This window comes from Prionailurus bengalensis, chromosome E3 (assembly GCF_016509475.1).
Source record: "Prionailurus bengalensis isolate Pbe53 chromosome E3, Fcat_Pben_1.1_paternal_pri, whole genome shotgun sequence".
NCBI classification, from domain to species: Eukaryota; Metazoa; Chordata; class Mammalia; order Carnivora; family Felidae; genus Prionailurus; species Prionailurus bengalensis.
In genome coordinates, this window is record NC_057357.1 from 30092802 (window position 1) to 30110196 (window position 17395).

General features: G+C 45.7%; 1 long non-coding RNA gene across 1 annotated transcript; it reads right to left on the reverse strand.

Annotated features, from left to right (window-relative positions):
• Positions 1 to 495: 495 nt before the first annotated feature.
• LOC122471648 lies at positions 496 to 16777 on the reverse strand. The gene is made up of 3 exons (XR_006294228.1): positions 16263 to 16777; positions 7407 to 7557; positions 496 to 1708 (listed from the first exon to the last, which is right to left on the reverse strand). It is a non-coding gene; the product is annotated as an uncharacterized LOC122471648 (long non-coding RNA).
• Between the last annotated feature and the right edge of the window lie 618 nt (positions 16778 to 17395).

A 17395-nucleotide genomic window follows, 5' to 3' on the forward strand; every position in this document is an offset into this window, starting at 1 on the left:
ACTGAATTCAGCTAACTACTGAAATGAGCTTGGAACCACATTCATCCCCAGAGCCTCCAGAAAGGAACATCGTCCCACTGACCACTCTGGTCTCAGTCTTGGGAGACTCTAAGCAAAGGACCCACCAGGGCATGGTGAACTTGGACTTCTGACCTGCAGACACATGAAAGGGTAAATAGACTTTGTTTTAAGCCTTCAAACCCGTGGCTGCGCGTTACAGTCGCGATAGAAAACAAATACACCGCATGTGATTTGCAGGACCTGCCTGCATGCTCACTGGGTCCACAGTCTATATCTGTCCTAGTGACCTGTCACACTGACTTACACCCCTGCTGTCAGAGGTGCACCTTGAAATTAAGGCATTTTTTTCCCTTCAAAAGTCTTGTTGGGGGAGCACCTGGGGGGCTCATTCGGTTGAGCATCCAACTCTTGATTTCGGCTCACATCAGGATCTCCGGGTTATGAGACTCTGTGGGCTCTTTGCTGAGTGTGGAGCCTGCTTGAGATTCTCTTTCTCTCTCTCTCTCTCTCTCTCTCTCTCTCTTTCTCTCTCTCTCAAAAAAAAAAAAAAAGCCTTGCTGATAAGCACAGACACCATCTGAGATGAAATAATGCATTAGCAGCCTGTCACTGATTAACATGCAACCAGAGCCATTGCCTGTCCCAGAACGTAGAACAGTCATGTTCTGACACAGAGGCCGGAAATTCCAAGCAGAAAAGGACCCTTCTCTGGAAGGGAAGATCTGGGGAGGGAACAGATGTGAAAGGACCCTGAACAGCATGCAGGGACTAAGGGCTCCTTAGAGACAGGAAGGAGAGTGGCCCCCGACATGATTTTATCTGGAGCCACCATGGCCTTGCGGTGTCTTTACTTATGGCTTTGGAACCCGCTGTTTTCCATGCTGAGAATGCCCTTCCCTTGGCCCGTCAGAAGGGCCTTCCATGACCACCCTACCAAAGCAGCATCGCTCTCCCCTGGCCACTCTGGTCCTCTCCATGGCCCTATCACCCTCGGATAGGATCTCTGCATTTTCAGGTACTTATAATTCCCACCCAACTAAGCTATAGGCTCCAAGAATGCTGGGACTTGGCCTCCCTTCTGGTATCCCCAGTGCCCAAACGATGGCTGAGACAGGCTGGGGATTCAGCAAATACCCACCGAATGAACGGAAGACTAAAATACAAGGTACTGTCTGCCAACAGCAATCAAAGACGCAAAGGATGAGAATCTCTAAGGGTGGGGAGGCCAACGAAAGAGAATTGATTGAAAAGGCCCGGATGTTTGCAAGGGAGGCAGGGGTCTGATTTAGATACAAGTTAGCCCGCAGGAGGGTGGACTCATGCAAGAAAAGGCAAGGCAATGGGGGACAGCAGGGGCACTCGGGCAATGGGTGTCAATCCAGTTTGCCAGAAGGCAGAGTGTGTAGTCACAGGTGAACGTGCTGTGAAAGGCATTAAGCTTAAGCATCAGGGTTTAGCACCTGCACGGGCACTCCCAAGTCCCTAGCAAGGTGCTCACATGGTCACGTGTTTCCATGTGATTTGCACGAATAGGATGGTTCGCCCATTACCAGTTAAGGCCAGTTCTCCTTACGGTTGGTTGGCTTCTCTTCCATCTCACTTCCTTTTGCGTCGGGTGGCACTGGGATTTCTGTGGATGATTGTTGGGTCTAGCTAAAGGAAGCTGAGTTGGGAATGCATCAGGCAGCTGTGTAAATAAATATGTCCCACGTAAGCCACCAAATGTGTGGCTGTGTGTCCCAGCAGCGACGGAAAACGAACACACCCAGTGTTGGTGTCCCCACACTACAGGTGAGTGGTACACGTCTTTGCACCTGCTGTCCTCTATGCTGAGTGGGGTGTATTTAAGCAGTTCACAGTCACTTCCTCTACAGTTAAGTAATTGCCAGCTATCTTCATGCAGGAATAGTTTCCAGGAATCCTCTCACTACCCACTGGGCCAATTCACCTGGAATTATGACTTAAAGACACGTCACGATATGAATCTACCCCCGAGGATGTGAGTAACAGAGTAGAAACAAGCTCTGAAGTGCACGAGCCAGAAGCTGGTCTGTGGAAAATTACTCCAAACCTTTGAGCCCATATATGAAAGAAACCTGATGGCAATTTTCCAAATTTAACATTTCTAGAATTTCATATGATGTTACCAATACAAAGTTGTAAGGCTGAAAGAAAAGTTTATAAGTTATCAAGAATAGGAAAACAGGGGTGCTTGGGTGGCTCAGTCGGTTAAGCGTCCCACTTCGGCTCAGGTCATGATCTCACGGTTCGTGGGTTCAAGCCCTGCATCGGGCTCTGTGCTGACAGCTCAGAGCCTGGAGCCTGCTTCGGACTCTGTGTCTCCCTCTCTCTCTGCCCCTCCCCGCTCAGGCTATGTCTCTCTCTTTGAAAACATAAAATGAAAATTAAAAAAAAAAAAGAATAGAAAAACAAATTCAATCAGTCAACACGCTGTAGGAAAGATGGAAGGATCGTTCCATGTTCTCTAGAAAGTGGTATTTTAAAGTCATTGTTGGACGTAGAGGCAAAGAGGAAGAAGAAGAGAGGCATATTGGCACTGGTGGCTGTGGACGTCAACGGCAGAGAGGCAACAGTCAAAGACAGAGGAAGGGGAGTGCTCCCCCAAACCAGAGGGCCGGACAGAACCTCGGGAAGGGGCCAGAAGAACCTTGAGGGTAACCCTCATGCAGGCAGAGAAAAGGAACTGGCGGTGTGAACCAGCCGTGCTTTGCCAGCCATTGCGCTAAGGGCTGGATGCTGGTGTTTGAGTCTCCAACAGCCTTACCACGTAAGCGCATGTGTCTTCCCCACAGACACACACCTGAAGCTCAGAAGAGGGAGGATTGCATCCAAGTCTATTCAGCTCTGAAACCCACCACAGGATGAGCGAGACCACCAAGAAGTGGGGCTGCGACGAGGAAGCCGGTAGAGGATAGGCATGAAAAGAAGGCAAGTGATGGCCAACGCTTAGACATCTTTTAGAGCCAGAGATGGGGAACCCAGATGCCTGCAGGGGCTGGGCAGTCGGCAAGCGATGGAGAGGTGTTTGCAACACAAAACTCACAAGCTAATCTTTACTTACATGAACTAATTTATACTGCTTTTTTTTTTGTTTTTTTAACACACAAGGCTTCCTTGGCCGTGCTTTCATTTTCCTTGATACAAGAGCAATTTCTTGACTGTCAAGGAACAAGACTATGTATGTGCAATGATCCCAGGCTGTGGGTTCTTGGTCTCAGTGCTGGGGATGGGTGGGGACGGTGGCAAATTGGAGAATTACTCACACTACCCAGTTCCAGGCCATGATGCCAGGTGGAAATGACCCAGGATCGTCAGATCTGATTTTCCAATGGAAGCCAAAAAGACAGATTTTCATGTGAACTCTTAATTTCTAAATGTTGTCAATGAATTTTTTTTTTAGAATAATGTGTAGCCCACAAGATGCATCTGTGAGTCAGATATGAAACCATGTTTGATCCAGAATGAATGAGGTTGGTGAAAATAATAACAGAGACAATGATGATAAACTTGTGAATATTTAATGTGCCAAGAACTGTTCTTACCCGAATGAAATTTAAGCTTCTACCACAACCCTGTAAAGTTCGATATTATTATTCCTTTTTTATATATGGGGAAACTGAGGCTCAGAGAGCTCATGTTCATGTACCCAGGAAGCGTGGAGCCAGGATTTATACCACGCAGACTGACTTCAGAACCTGGGTTCTTCATCCCCAAAGCTGGTTTAGAGAAGACCTCTGATTTTACACCCAGGAACAGCGTTATCCCAGGGACTGAGGCAGAACTTATGAGGCATGTGGTTTTCTGAAACTATTTACATTTTTTTTTACCTGGGTGCAAGAGTGTGTTTTCATTGGAAGGGAAGACCAAAGCTTCCATAAAGCTCTCAAAGAGACTCTAGAAAGGACGGAGTGACTGATTTAGGATCATGAGTAACTTTGCTTCAGACAAGCCAGTCCCATAGACTAAAGGGCAGAAGCTGAATGGCCAGGGGTTAAAGAGATAGCAAGCTATACACAGTGGGGGTCAGCCCTTTCTAGAATACTGGCAGTGAAGAAAGAGAAAACAGGGGTAAGAGAAGTTTCTACAGATAAGAGAGATCTGGGCATTGTGTCTGCTGGAGAAGGAGGCGAGGGAGAAGGAAAGAATGAAGCATTTATGGTTTTTACAGAGCAAGGACACTTTGAAAAGGGCCATGCCTTGGCTCCCAAGCACGAGGGTCCCAAGAAGTCTGGACAAGTCGAACTAAACCACGGTTTCACAAAATGGGAGTAGCTTCTCTCCTATGCTCTGCCCCACTCCAACCCAGGAGTGAAGCCTGAGAACTTCCTTACCCATCCACCTCTTTCCTGCTCTCCCTTTCTTCGTGCCGCAAAGCCGGGGTCAGGGCGCCCCCAAGGATCTGCTAGTGTGTGTCTCTTACACACCCACCCAGCTTCGACTTCCCTCCAGCAAAGGGGACAGTGTGCGTCTCTTTGCATTCTCCAAGAAAAAACAGCCCCGTCCGCCTGCTTGCCATGTTCTGTTCTGGCCTCGTTATCACTCAGATTTGTTTGAACGATCACTCCAGATTCATTTCTCCCCAGTAGGTGAGACAGGTTTTAAAAAACATGAACTATGATAAATAGATGAATTTAAAAGGACAAGAGACGATGAGTGAATGCCACCTACAGAATGTTTGTGTCCCCTCAATATTCATATGCTGAAACCTAATCCCCAGTGTGATGGTATTGGTGGGGGGGGGGGGAGGGCTCTTGGAGGTGATTAGTTCATGAGAGTGGTGCTCTCATGAATGGGATTAGTGCCCTTATAAAAGACACCCTGGAGGGGCACCTGGGTGGCTCAGTCGGTTAAGCGTCCGACTTCGGCTCAGGTCGTGATCTCGCAGTTCATGGGTTTGAGCCCCGTGTCAGGGTCTGTGCTGACAGCTCAGAGCCCGGAGCCTGCTTTGGATTCTGTGTTTCCCTCTCTCTCTGCCCCTCCCCCACTCATGCTCTGTCTCTCTCCATCTCTCAAAAATGAATAAACATTTAAAAAGATTGAAAAAAAAAAAGACATCCTGGAGAACTCCTTCACCCCTTCTGCCATGTGAAGACACAGTGAGAAGACAGCTGTCTATTAATCAGGAAGTGGGTCCTCACCAGACACTCCACCTGCCAGGCACCTTGGTCTCAGACTTCCCTGTCTCCGAAACTATGGGAAATAAATGCCTGCTGTTTAAGCCCCCAGACTGTGATAGTTTTGTTACAGCAGCTTGAATGGACTAAGACAGTGGATAACTCGGGACAGGAGTCAGCACTGGCTTCTCTGAGGATGCTGCTTTTGACGTGACTCATGAAGACCAAATCAAAGTTAACTAGGGGAAAAGGCGCAAGGGTGGTGGTTGGGCAGCAAAGGGCAATTTCAGGCAGGGCGAACTGCACTGTGAATGGAGAAATAATGCTCTCGGATGGGGGAGGAGTAGTCAATGACAACCACGCACCATCACAGCTGCAGACACCAGGTCCCACACAGGAGGGAGGCTCCTGGGGAGGGTGGGTCAGTGGCCTCAGGGATGAATGAGCAGAATTAGGAAGTTTAGTGTACAACGTCTGGTGCTTTTGATCGTACCTCTTACATACAATTCTTAGGTTTGGGAAATTTCCCGAGATTCTCCTCTCTTCAAGGCGGAGACGAGAAGCTCCGTTTACTAGACTCCTTTGCAGCAAAGACATAGGTGTTGTTCCTGGCGCTGCACCCTCTAAGCCCAATGACCTAGTCCTGCTGGGGCTCCTGCGAGTTGCCTAACACCATCTAACATTTTCCCTTTCTTTTCAAAGTAACTGAAATGGATTCTGTTGTTCTCAACCGAGAACCCTGACAAAGGCAGGAAGGATGACTAAGTAATTAGAGGGAAAAAGGGAGCGACAGAGCTTAGGCACAGGGGCGCAAAACAGTACGATGTGGCAAGGGAGCATAATAGGTTAGGATGCAAATTTTCCCCAAGTCTGAGAAGGACACATCTTCAGCTCGGGAGAAAACAAGCTCAGGACAGCTCTGGGCTGCTGCTATTACCCGCAGCACGTTGGGTATCTGCTGTTCCATACAGTATTGGGAGTATTGGGGACACACAGCAAGGCTGTGGAGAGGGGAACATTGGGTTCAGTTGACAGAGTATCTTGTTCTTGAAGTCAGGGTATTACCTGCATCTCCTCAAACCGTTTAACCCCTTGCCACAGTATGGAAGTACATGCTCCCGGGAATCAGAAGCCCTAGGCTGGAGACCACGAACTGTTAATTGGGTGACCTTGAGCACAAGGTCACTTCCATTCTCTGATCCTCAGTTTCCACATCTGTGAAGTTGGGTAACACGTGGTTATATGACACGGCACCCACGCAAATGGTTTGTCAACTATGAAGTGCTGAGTAAACGTGATGGATGATTCTCACCGCGTTTGGGGTACCAAACAGAAGCAAAATACAAATGGAAGGTAAGATTGATGATTTCAGTGGGGGCCGCATGGGGCCCAAGGCCGTGGGTTGTAAGTCATCAACATCAAGAAAGAAACGGCTCTTGGGGCGCCTGGGTGGCACAGTCGGTTAGGCGTCCGACTTCAGCCAGGTCACGATCTCGCGGTCCGTGAGTTCGAGCCCCGCGTCGGGCTCTGGGCTGATGGCTCAGAGCCTGGAGCCTGTTTCCGATTCTGTGTCTCCCTCTCTCTCTGCCCCTCCCCCGTTCATGCTCTGTCTCTCTCTGTCCCAAAAATAAAAATAAACGTTGAAAAAAAAAATTAAAAAAAAAAAAAAGAAAGAAAGAAACGGCTCTTGAGGAAGATGTTAAGATTATCTGTAGTCAGCCAGGACTCTTGTGGTTGCGAGGGACACTAGCCTCATGCCAAAGTGGCTTCAGAAAACAAACACAACTTTCATGTCAAAGAGCTTGATTCAGGCCCAGTTGGATACAAGGACTCAAGCAACAAAATCACACCTCCAACTCCATCTTGTGTTACATTTTTGTTGATCATCCTCAGACAAATTCTTTCTTTCTTTCTTTTTTAAGGTTTATTTATTTATTTTTAGAGACAGCACGCACGTGAGCAAGCCCGAGCAGGGGACACCCTCAGCGCAGACGCCAGTGGGGGCTCAACCCACAAACCACGAAGTTGGGACCTGAGCCAAAATCAAGGGCCAGACGCTTAACCCACTGAGCCACCCAGGCGCCCCAAATTCTCTGTTTCTGCTACCAAGAAGCTGGCTGCCAAGAAGCAGGCAGCTGCTACAGCCCTGATAGTCTCTGATCTATTTGAAAGGAACACAACCGCAATCTTGAAATTTCTATAAAACCTTTTCCGCATCTTATTTGCCTCAACTAAATGATGTACTCTTACCTGAGCCGGTAACTTGGCAGGAATGCGATGATCTCATTGGCCAATGCTCAATCACATGATCACATCCGGAGCCAATCAAAATACTTCACTTCAAAACCTCAGGGTGGGGTGGTTTAGCGCAGGTAGAAGTCGCTCCAACAACCACAAACACCTACAGCGGGTAGTTACTGATTGTGAGTATTTACCATGCTTTGAAGAATCTACATGGAACCCATCTAAAAACGAATCATGCTTAAAAATGCCGCAAACACTCCAAGCTTAAAAATGCTGGGAGGAACCTTATTCCAGGGACTTCTATGAATTATTGGTCATGAGGGTGATTTGAATGCTGCCCTCTGAACAGCGCTTTAACATCTTATGACTCTTCTAACTTTCTACGGAGCTCCCACATTTGTTCCTTTATTTGATCTAAATTTAACCATACTCCTAGGAGTCAGAGAAGTTAAGTCACTTGCTTAAAGTCACACAGCCAACCCTGATTTCCTGCCTCCCGGCTTGTAAGTTGTCCGCTCTTGATCCTGGGGTACTAGCAAGAGACAGTATGGGCAAGTTAGGGGAGAGAGCCGGGACGCAGGCGTTTAGGCATGAAGGGTAAACCAGACAGACTCGGTCTCTGTGTGCATAAGCACAAAGCGTCGTGTGGACACAGACAAGAAACCAGACCCTGATTGTTCCCTGTGCTAATGACACAGGTGAGCCCAGAGCCCCCTGGGAGCTCCCGCGGATTCTGATGGCGACACTGCTTTTCAAGTGAAGACAAGGAGTGAGGGAGTGTGCATCTTTAAGGATCACATAACCTCTATTTTAATTATTAACTTGCTGCATTATTAACTGACCAGCTGTGGGTGGCAGAGAACCAAGGGTCAGAACTCTACGGCAACAATTCGTTCCTGGTGGAGCCCCCAGGCCAGCAGTTCTGAAACCTTCTTAGGGCACATTAAGCACCTGATGAATGATGGCAAACTTCCCTCCAGAAAAAGGCACGACTGGTCTGCAATTTCAGGACTCAGCTCAACCTACTTCCTCCCCATGTCCTGAGGGGCTACCCACACTAGGCCTAATGTCCCCAGGTCCCCTAGCCTTCCTTGGTCTCTTTCCAAATAATAACCCCACCCCCACCCTCACCCCTCCCACTGCCTGCCATGGGCAGCCTTGGGGAAAAGAGGAAGGTGAAGAGATTAGGAGGTGGGACTTAACAGCACAAACCTCAACCATTTGGAGAAGAGAGAAAAATAAAGTTCTCTTCCAGAAGGCACTGGCCAAACTTCCTCTATACATGGATATCCCTACAGCACGCGCACATCTGTTCAGTCCAAAACTTCAAACATATGGATGGCACCTTCAAGCCTTTTGGTTCGTTCCTCCCACACTGTGACAATTTTTCCTCAAGACCAATACACCTGAAGTTAAAATTTTCTTTTAAAAGAGGACTTTCGGGGCGCCTGGGTGGCGCAGTCGGTTAAGCGTCCGACTTCAGCCAGGTCACGATCTCGCGGTCCGTGAGTTCGAGCCCCGCGTCGGGCTCTGGGCTGATGGCTCAGAGCCTGGAGCCTGTTTCTGATTCTGTGTCTCCCTCTCTCTCTGCCCCTCCCCCATTCATGCTCTGTCTCTCTCTGTCCCAAAAATAAATAAACGTTGAAAAAAAAATAAAAAAATAAAAGAGGACTTTCTTTTAAAGTGGAGAGCCACGATGATTATTTGAAAAAAAAATTAAACACTCAGAAAACAAAACAATGTTATTGAATCCTAGCTAGCCTTGGTAACTGTGTTCTGAGCCCAGAGATGTTCTTTCTGATTAGATATATAGATGGGTAGGTTTTTAAAAGGGGGGCAGAGAGGGTGGGGAGAGGAATAGCATGTTGGACACACATTCACACCAAACTGCAACTTTTGATGTTATCAGATGGGTTGAGATGATTGCAAAGCCAACAATTTCCTCACCAAATGGTTCAGACTTAACTTCATGCCTCACCCAGTCGGGGAACACTGTGATTTATTTAACAGATATCTATTGAGTTACCTACTAAATGCTCTCGGGCATCGATGAATAATGGGGATGAAAGGAAAATACACATGGTTCCTGCCCTCCCAGACAGACAATTCCCTTGGTGGAGACAAACAACGAAATGGAAAAGAAAACAATTTCAAATTGGGTTGGGTACTACCTACAAAAACCCAACAGACCCAACAAGGGGTTACAAGAGAAGGTTGAAGAGGCATGAGATGTACGGGGGGCGGTGGGGGGGGGGGGCTTCACAGACTGGAGCCAAGATCAGAAGGCAGTTTGGTCTTTGAGTGAGTGAGACCGGAGTTTCCAGTAGAAAACTCACGCTCAGGATCAGACTCTCAGGGAGTGGGAAAGTGGTTAGCAGCTGTAACTCGATATCCCAGGCATAATCTGAAGGACACTAGAGAGACCTGCTCTTTGCCCCTGATTCAATCGGAAAGCAAAGCAGATGTTGTCTTAATAGTTTTCCAGTCCAGTGGCCAAGAGAAAACAAAATATGTCATACATGTGGTTGTATTTAAAGGCAAGATTACAACACATGTCCAACAAACGTTGGTTGTTGCTGGAGCAAGAGATTCCATTTGTAATCACAGCTGAGTTAATCTAATTAACTGCAAATGAAGACAGTTTTCAAGTTCAGCCAAAATGGTCACAAGTACATGCTTTTTACAATGTTTTCCCCTCTTCTCTCCTTGAAGGGCCCCAACCTGCCATCCTGTTTTTAAATGCTGAAGTCCTAGTGACATGACTATTTGTTGTTTGGCTGGATCTCTGCAGAGACAAAGGCTCGATGCCCTAAAGAAGTTAGATCTTTTAAAATATAAATCAGTACAATGGCTTTTGATCGCAATTGATCAATATCCAGGCCCCAAAATGGAGATTGCACAATCTACCATCAGACTCGCTACACCCATAGAGGTCGATGCTCCACGCCAAGCCCCCTCAGCCTTGCCTAAGAACCCAGGCTCCCACCCTACCAGCCAAGCCCTCTGCGTTTCCCTTAGATGGTTCTGGATAGGAGCGTAAGAAAAATCCCAGGCTTAACACTGGCCTCTTAAGTGCTGGCGCTTCTTAGGGCAGTCAGTGATGTGGGGTGGCCAGGATGAAAGGCTGACTTTAGCTCTGCTTTGGGGGCCTCTTGAATCATCTATGTTGGGAAGCTGGATGTCCTGGGGGAGGATAATGGATTAAGATCATTCCATTTGAAAGAGTTCACTCAGATACAAGCAAAAAGATAGATGATGACACCATTAGGTTTACAAACCACAGAGCATTTGCTCCCCCATCCCATACAGGATGAAAGCTCTAGGGCCATTACATGTTAGGCTCCCTGAAGCAGAAGGGTTAGGATCTGGGGCTTTTGACTCAGGCAGCCCCGGGTTCAAATTCCAGCTCTATCATTAACTATATGTCGAAATGCAGATAAGCCATGCAACCTCTGAGCTTCACTTACCTCATCTGTGAAAAGGGCATGACACCACTTGCCTGGAGTTGCTTGGAAAATGGGAAATGATGCATATGGAACTGCCAAGATAATGCCATGCACAATGTCAACGGCACGTAGTTTACATCTGCATTCAGCAACAGTACCTTCCCTCTGCCACTCTGCGCGTTCGCCAGATCCCCCCTCCTGCCTCTCTTCTCTGGTTTTCTCATACGGCTGCCCCAACTGTAAGCAATCCCTATGATGTCATCCAACCCTGGTCGTTCAACTTCTTCCTTAGGTCACACATTTCTCAGGGGCAACTCTGGGTGACAGCCATCAATACAAGCTGCGGCCAAGGAAGGCACTCCATCCTTATGAATGGCGATTCCCAAGTGTGCTCTGTGTCAACAGTAACTAAGGCCTGTGAGCATTCCTTGGGAGATGGAACAAAATGGAATTCTGTGGTCATATCAGTTTGGGAAATGCTCAGAGATTCATAGGACACATTCATATATTAAAGGCTCTGAGGAATCTTACCATGAATAACCCCACTTAGCTTTGTTTGCTTTACCCTTCCCACTTTATCTGATTTACTGGTGTCCTGCTATCCGTGGTTCCTTCTTTAAGCGCTTTCCTTTACACCCTTTTTAGTATGAACTAAATAATCCCCCTTCGCAAATAGAGAAATAGGGTTCAGAAAGGTTAAATGGTTAGCACATCCTGATCCAGTGGGTAGTACCAGAAACACCTGCTCCCTCTTTGAGTCCAGGGCTCTTTTCTCTACATTTGGAAGAAATAGCTTAATAAATCCCTTTCTGCCAAACAATCCCAGAATCTATAAATCACTGGATGGGCTCACAAGATTGCATTGCCTGACAATTTCATCTTCGTAGCAAGGAGAAAACCATAGAGGGAGAGTGATTTGTCCAGAATTAGGGGTGGCAGAGTTGAAAGTGGCACCCAACCTATAATCTCCAGGCTCAGCTGCCTTTACCTTACGCCTGGGGTTCATGGGTCTGGCTCAAACTCCTCAGCCATCTTCTTCAATTACATCTTCCCTCTCTCCAAGGCTAGATCAGTGCTGCCCGATAGACCCTTCTGAAAGAGGGTGGAAACGTCTATAGCCGTGGCATCCCTTCCGATAAACACTAACCACATGTAGCTGTTGATCACTACAGATGAATCTAGTGCAAATGAGAAACTAAACTTTTCATGCCATTTCATTTTGAAAAGAAAATTTTTTTTAATGTTTATTTATCTTTGAGAGAGAGACAAAGTGCGAGCGGGGTAGGGGCAGAGAGAGAAGGAGACACAGAATCTGAAGCAGGCTCCAAGCTCTGAGTTGTCAGCACAGAGAGTGATGCGGGGCTCAAACTCATGGACAGTGAGATCACGACCAGAGCCGAAGTCAGACACTCAACCAACTAAGCCACCCAAGCGCCCCTTATGCCATTTCATTTTAATGAATATACATTAAAATAGCTGCATGTGACCAGCCACCATATCAGACAGGGTAACTCTGAAGACCAGAAAGCATATTGATTCTACAGACCCACGGATGCAATTATCACAGAAGCAGAAGATCCTTGTAATAACAATGGAGTCTAAGCTGCCTAGACCTTGTTAGGGGCTGCATTCAGTTTCATTTAATGATAGAGCACAACCTATCCCAAAAGATGCATTTGCTCAACCAATTTCCTCCTTTCCTTGGCAACATCTTACCCATCATTCTAATCTAGGCTCAAATTCACCCTCTTTCAGGAAGCTTTTGCTGATCTACCTCCCTCCCACCAAGCACAGCGAAGAGATTCTTCCATGGAACTCCCACTGTCCTATAATTGTCCCCAGCGGGATGAAAAGGAAGACAGTTTTTGTGTTGGTTTTGAAACTGGATGAGAGGGGAGAGAGTTTGCCTGGGGGGCGGGAGTTGTGGCAGGCGCATTTGGGGAGTGGTGTGGGAGAGATAAGGAAGATGTACCTAAAAGAGATGGGTAATGTGTGACTTAAGCTTTTCCAGCTACCCTAAGAATTCTTCAGTAAAAGTAGGTATTACAATCTATAGTGACACGTGGATCAATCTCACAAGGTTGAGAGGGAAAAGGAAATCACATGCTTCACAAACAAAACACCCAATATATTAGGAATAAGAGGGGATTTTCTCAACCAGATTAAGGTCATCTATGAAAAGCCCAGAGCTGACATCATACATGATGGTGAAAGACTGAAGATCAGTCTTCAGTCCCCCTAAGATCAGTAACAAGACAAGGATGCCTACTCTTGCCACATCTATTCAATATTACTAAAGATTCTATCCCAGACAATTAGGCAAGAAAAAAAAAAAAAGCCATCCAGATCGGAATGGGAGAAGTAAAACTATCCTCATTTCCAGATAAGGTAATCTTGTACATAGAATATGCTAATGAGTCCACCCAAATACATTAGAACTTCTAAATAAATTCAGAAGTGTTGCAGAATATGAGATCAATATACAAAAAGTAGCTGTATTTCTTCTACATATTGACAATGAGCAAATTAAGAATGAAGTTAAGAAAACAATTTTATTACCACAACATCAAAAAGAATAAATACTGAGGAGTAAGTCTAACCAAAGAAACACAAGACTTTTGAACTGGAAACTACAAAATTACAGAAGACCCAAATAAATGGAAAGACATCCATGTTCATAGATTGCAAGATTTAATACTGTTAAGATGGCAACACTCCTTGAATTGACCTACAGATTCAATGAAATCCGTATCAAAATACCAGAAACTTTTTTGCGGAAATTGACAAGCTGATCCTAAACTTCATATGGAAATTCAAGGACCTGAAATAGTAAAATAATCGTGAAAAAAAAAAGAACAAAGTTGGAGGACTCACACTTCCTGATATCAAAAGTTACTACAAAGCGGCAGTAACAGGAAAGTGTGGAACTGGTACAAGAATAGACACATAGACCAACCAATAGAATAGAATTGAGAATGTAGAAATAAACCCTCACAATTTATGGTCAATTGATTTTTGACAAGGGACCCAAGACAATTCGTTCTACAAGTGGTAGTGGGACAACTGGATAGCCACATTTGAGAGAATGAATGTGGACCCTTTACTCACATCATAAATAAATTAATTCCAAATGGATCAAAGACTAAATTTAAAAGCTAAGCTTATAAAGCTCTCAGAAGAAAACAGAGGGGTTGAGGCACCTGGGCAGCTTAGTTGGTTATGTGTCCAACTTTTGATTTTGGCTCAGGTCATGATCTAATGGTTCATGGGATCGAGCCCTGAATTGGGCTTTGCGCTGACAATAAGGAGCCTGTTTGGGATTCTCTCTCTCTCTCTCCCCCTCTTCCTCTGCCCCTCCCCAGCTCATGCAAGTGTGTGTACTTTCTCTCCCTCAAAAGAAATAAAGACACATTTAAAAAGGAGAAGAAAACATAGGGGTAAATGTTCACGACCTTGGATTAGGCAATAGGGTCTCAGATATAACAACCAAAGCACAAGCAACAACATCAATGAAAAAAAATGGATAAGTTGGACCTTATCAAAATGAAAAACTAGTGAAGATAATCCACAGAACGGGAAAAATCATATATCTGCTAAAGGACTTTTATCTAGAATATACAAAGAACTATTACAACTCAATTATTTTTGTTTAATATTTTTTAATGTTTATTTATTTTTTTGAGAGAGAGAGAGAGAGAAAGAGAGAGACCAAGCAGGGGAGGGACAGAGAGAGAAGGAGACAGAGAATCTGAAGCAAGCTCTAGGCTCTGAGCTGTCAGCACAGAGCCTGACGTGGGGCTTGAATTCACAGACTGTGGGATCATGACCTGAGCTGAAGTCGGATGCTTAATCAACTGAGCCACCCAGGTACCCCACAAATCAATTATGAAAAGACAAATAACCCAATTAAAAAACAGACAAAGGATCTGGATAGACATTTCTCCAAAGAAGATAAACAAATGGCCAATAAACACATGAAGAGATATTGACCATCGTTAACTAAGGAAATGCGAACCAAAACCACAATGAGATACCACCTCATACCCCTGAGGGCAGTCAGAATAAAAAAGATAAGATAATAACAGGTATTGGTGAGGGTTCAGAGAAATAGGAACCCTCACATGTTGTGGTGGAAATGCAAAGTATTGCAGCTGCGTTTGAAAACAATTTGGCAGTTTCTCAAAAAGCTAAGCCTAGAGTTCCCCCATGACTCAGCAATTCCACTCCTAGGTATATAGAAGAGAAAAAGAACATGTCCACACAAAAACTTCTACATGAATGTTCAGAGCAGCATTATTCATAATAGCTAAAAAGTGGAAACCACCCAAAAGTCTTATGAGCTGAAATCCAAGTAAGTAAAATGTGGTACAGTAGATACCCCTCATCTGCGGGATAGGTTCCAAGACCCCCAGGAGATGCCTGAAACTGAGGATAGTCCCGAAGTCTCTAGACGTTATATAGTTTTTCCTATACATACATACCTATGATAAAGTATACATTTATACTAAATTTATAAATTAGGCCGAGTAAGAGTTTAACAATGATAACTAATAATAAACTAGGATAATTATAACAATATACTGTACTAAAAGGTAGGTGAATGTAGTCTCTTTCTCTCTAAATGTCTCTTTTTTGTGTCTTTCTTTTTTTTAAATGTTTACTTATTTTGAGAGAGACAGAGCATGAGCAGGGGAGAGGGCAGAAAGAGAGGGAGAGAGAGAATCCTAAGCAGGCTCCATGCTTAACATGGAGGCCGACATGGGGCTCGATCCCAAGACTGAGGTCACAACTTGAGCCGACTTCAAGTTGGACACTCAACTGACTGAGCCACCCACACGCCCCTGTATCCCTCTCTTTGTTTTTTAATTGAAATATAGTTGACACGCAATGTCAACTGTATGCCTATTAGTTTCAGGCATACGACACGCTGATTTGACAACTCTGTACTTCATGCTGTGTTCACCCCAAGTGTGGGTACCATTCGTCACCATTCAACACCATTATAGTGTCATTGATTATTTTCCTTATGCGGTACCTTTAATCTCTGTGCCTTGTCCATTCCACCCCATACCTTCACCCATTTCTCACTCCCCTTCACTTATTTTGCCCATCTAACCCCCCACCCCTCCCTTCTGGCAACCACCAGTTTGTTCTCTGTATTTATGCATGTATGTTTTTGCTTTTTGTTTGTTGTTTTTATTTTGTTTTTCAGATTCCACATATAAGGGAAATGATATGGTACATGTGTTTCTCTGTCTGACTTATCTCACTTTGCATAATGCCCTCTAGGCCCATCCACAGTGTCCCCCGTGGCAAGACTTCATTCTTTTTTATGGCTGAGAAGTATGCCATCATATCTATATACACACCACAACTTCTGTATCTCAAAATATCTGATTGATTGTCCTGCACTCACCCTTCTTCTTATGATGATGGGAGATGAGAAAATGCCTGCGTAATGAGATGAAGTGAGTCGGGTGAGTGATGGAGGCCCTGTGACGTAGCATGATGCTACCACTGACCTCCTGATGAGACTTCGGAAGGAGGGTCATCTGCTTCAGGACTTCATTCGACCATGGTCACCGAAACTGCGGAAGGCAAAACCACAGATGAGATGGGGCTACTGCATAACCGTACAATGAAATATTATTTGTCAATACGGAGGCAATAATACCACCTACTCCTCATAATTAGTGAAGACTAGATTCACAAGCCTCACCTGGTTCCTAGTTTCCCACCTGCTACTGGCAAGGCTTTTTGTCTGAGCTCACTCCCATCCCCCAAACCAGTCTTGCTAGGAGACCCCTGTCCTGTTGAATCCTTCACTCCTTTGCAGGACTCCTTTGATCGGCCAGCAATCAAAACTCATGGAATAGAATTGATTTTAAGAGCCCACACTTTCTGTGCCCCTGGGTGGTTCAGTCGGTTAAGCATCTGACTCTTTTTTTTTTAACGTTTATTTTTGAGAGAGAGAGAGAGAGAGAGAGAGAGAGACAGAGCGCGAGGGGGTAGGGAGCAGAGAGAGAGGGAGACCCAGAATTCGAAGCAGGCTCCAGGCTCCGAGCTGTCAGCACAGAGCCCGACGTGGAGCTCGAACTCACAAACCTCGAGGTCATGACCTGAGCCAAAGTCGGCCACTTAACCGACTGAGCCACCTGGGCCCCCTCCGACTCTGATCTTGGCTCAGGTCATGATCTCAGGGTTCGTGAGAGGTTCGCGGGATGGAGCCCTGCATTAGGCTCTGTGCTGATAGCACGGAGCCTGCTTGGAATTCTGTCTCTCCCCATCTCTCTCCCTCTGTCCTTCCCCCACGTCTCAAAATAAATAAAATAAACTTTAACAAAAAAGATCCCATACTCTGTTCCTCTCTTCCTCATGATTTTAAAAAGTTCTGTGAAGACAGCTCCCTTCACTACTCTTGAAACCAAGGAAATGTGTGAGTTGGCTCTGTCATTCTCCACAGGTCATTTTTGTATTCCCAGCTAGTGTTCACCAGTTCCTGGAGGCTGGCAGGGCAGGGCAGGGCAGCCCCAAGGGCAGAGGGAAGAG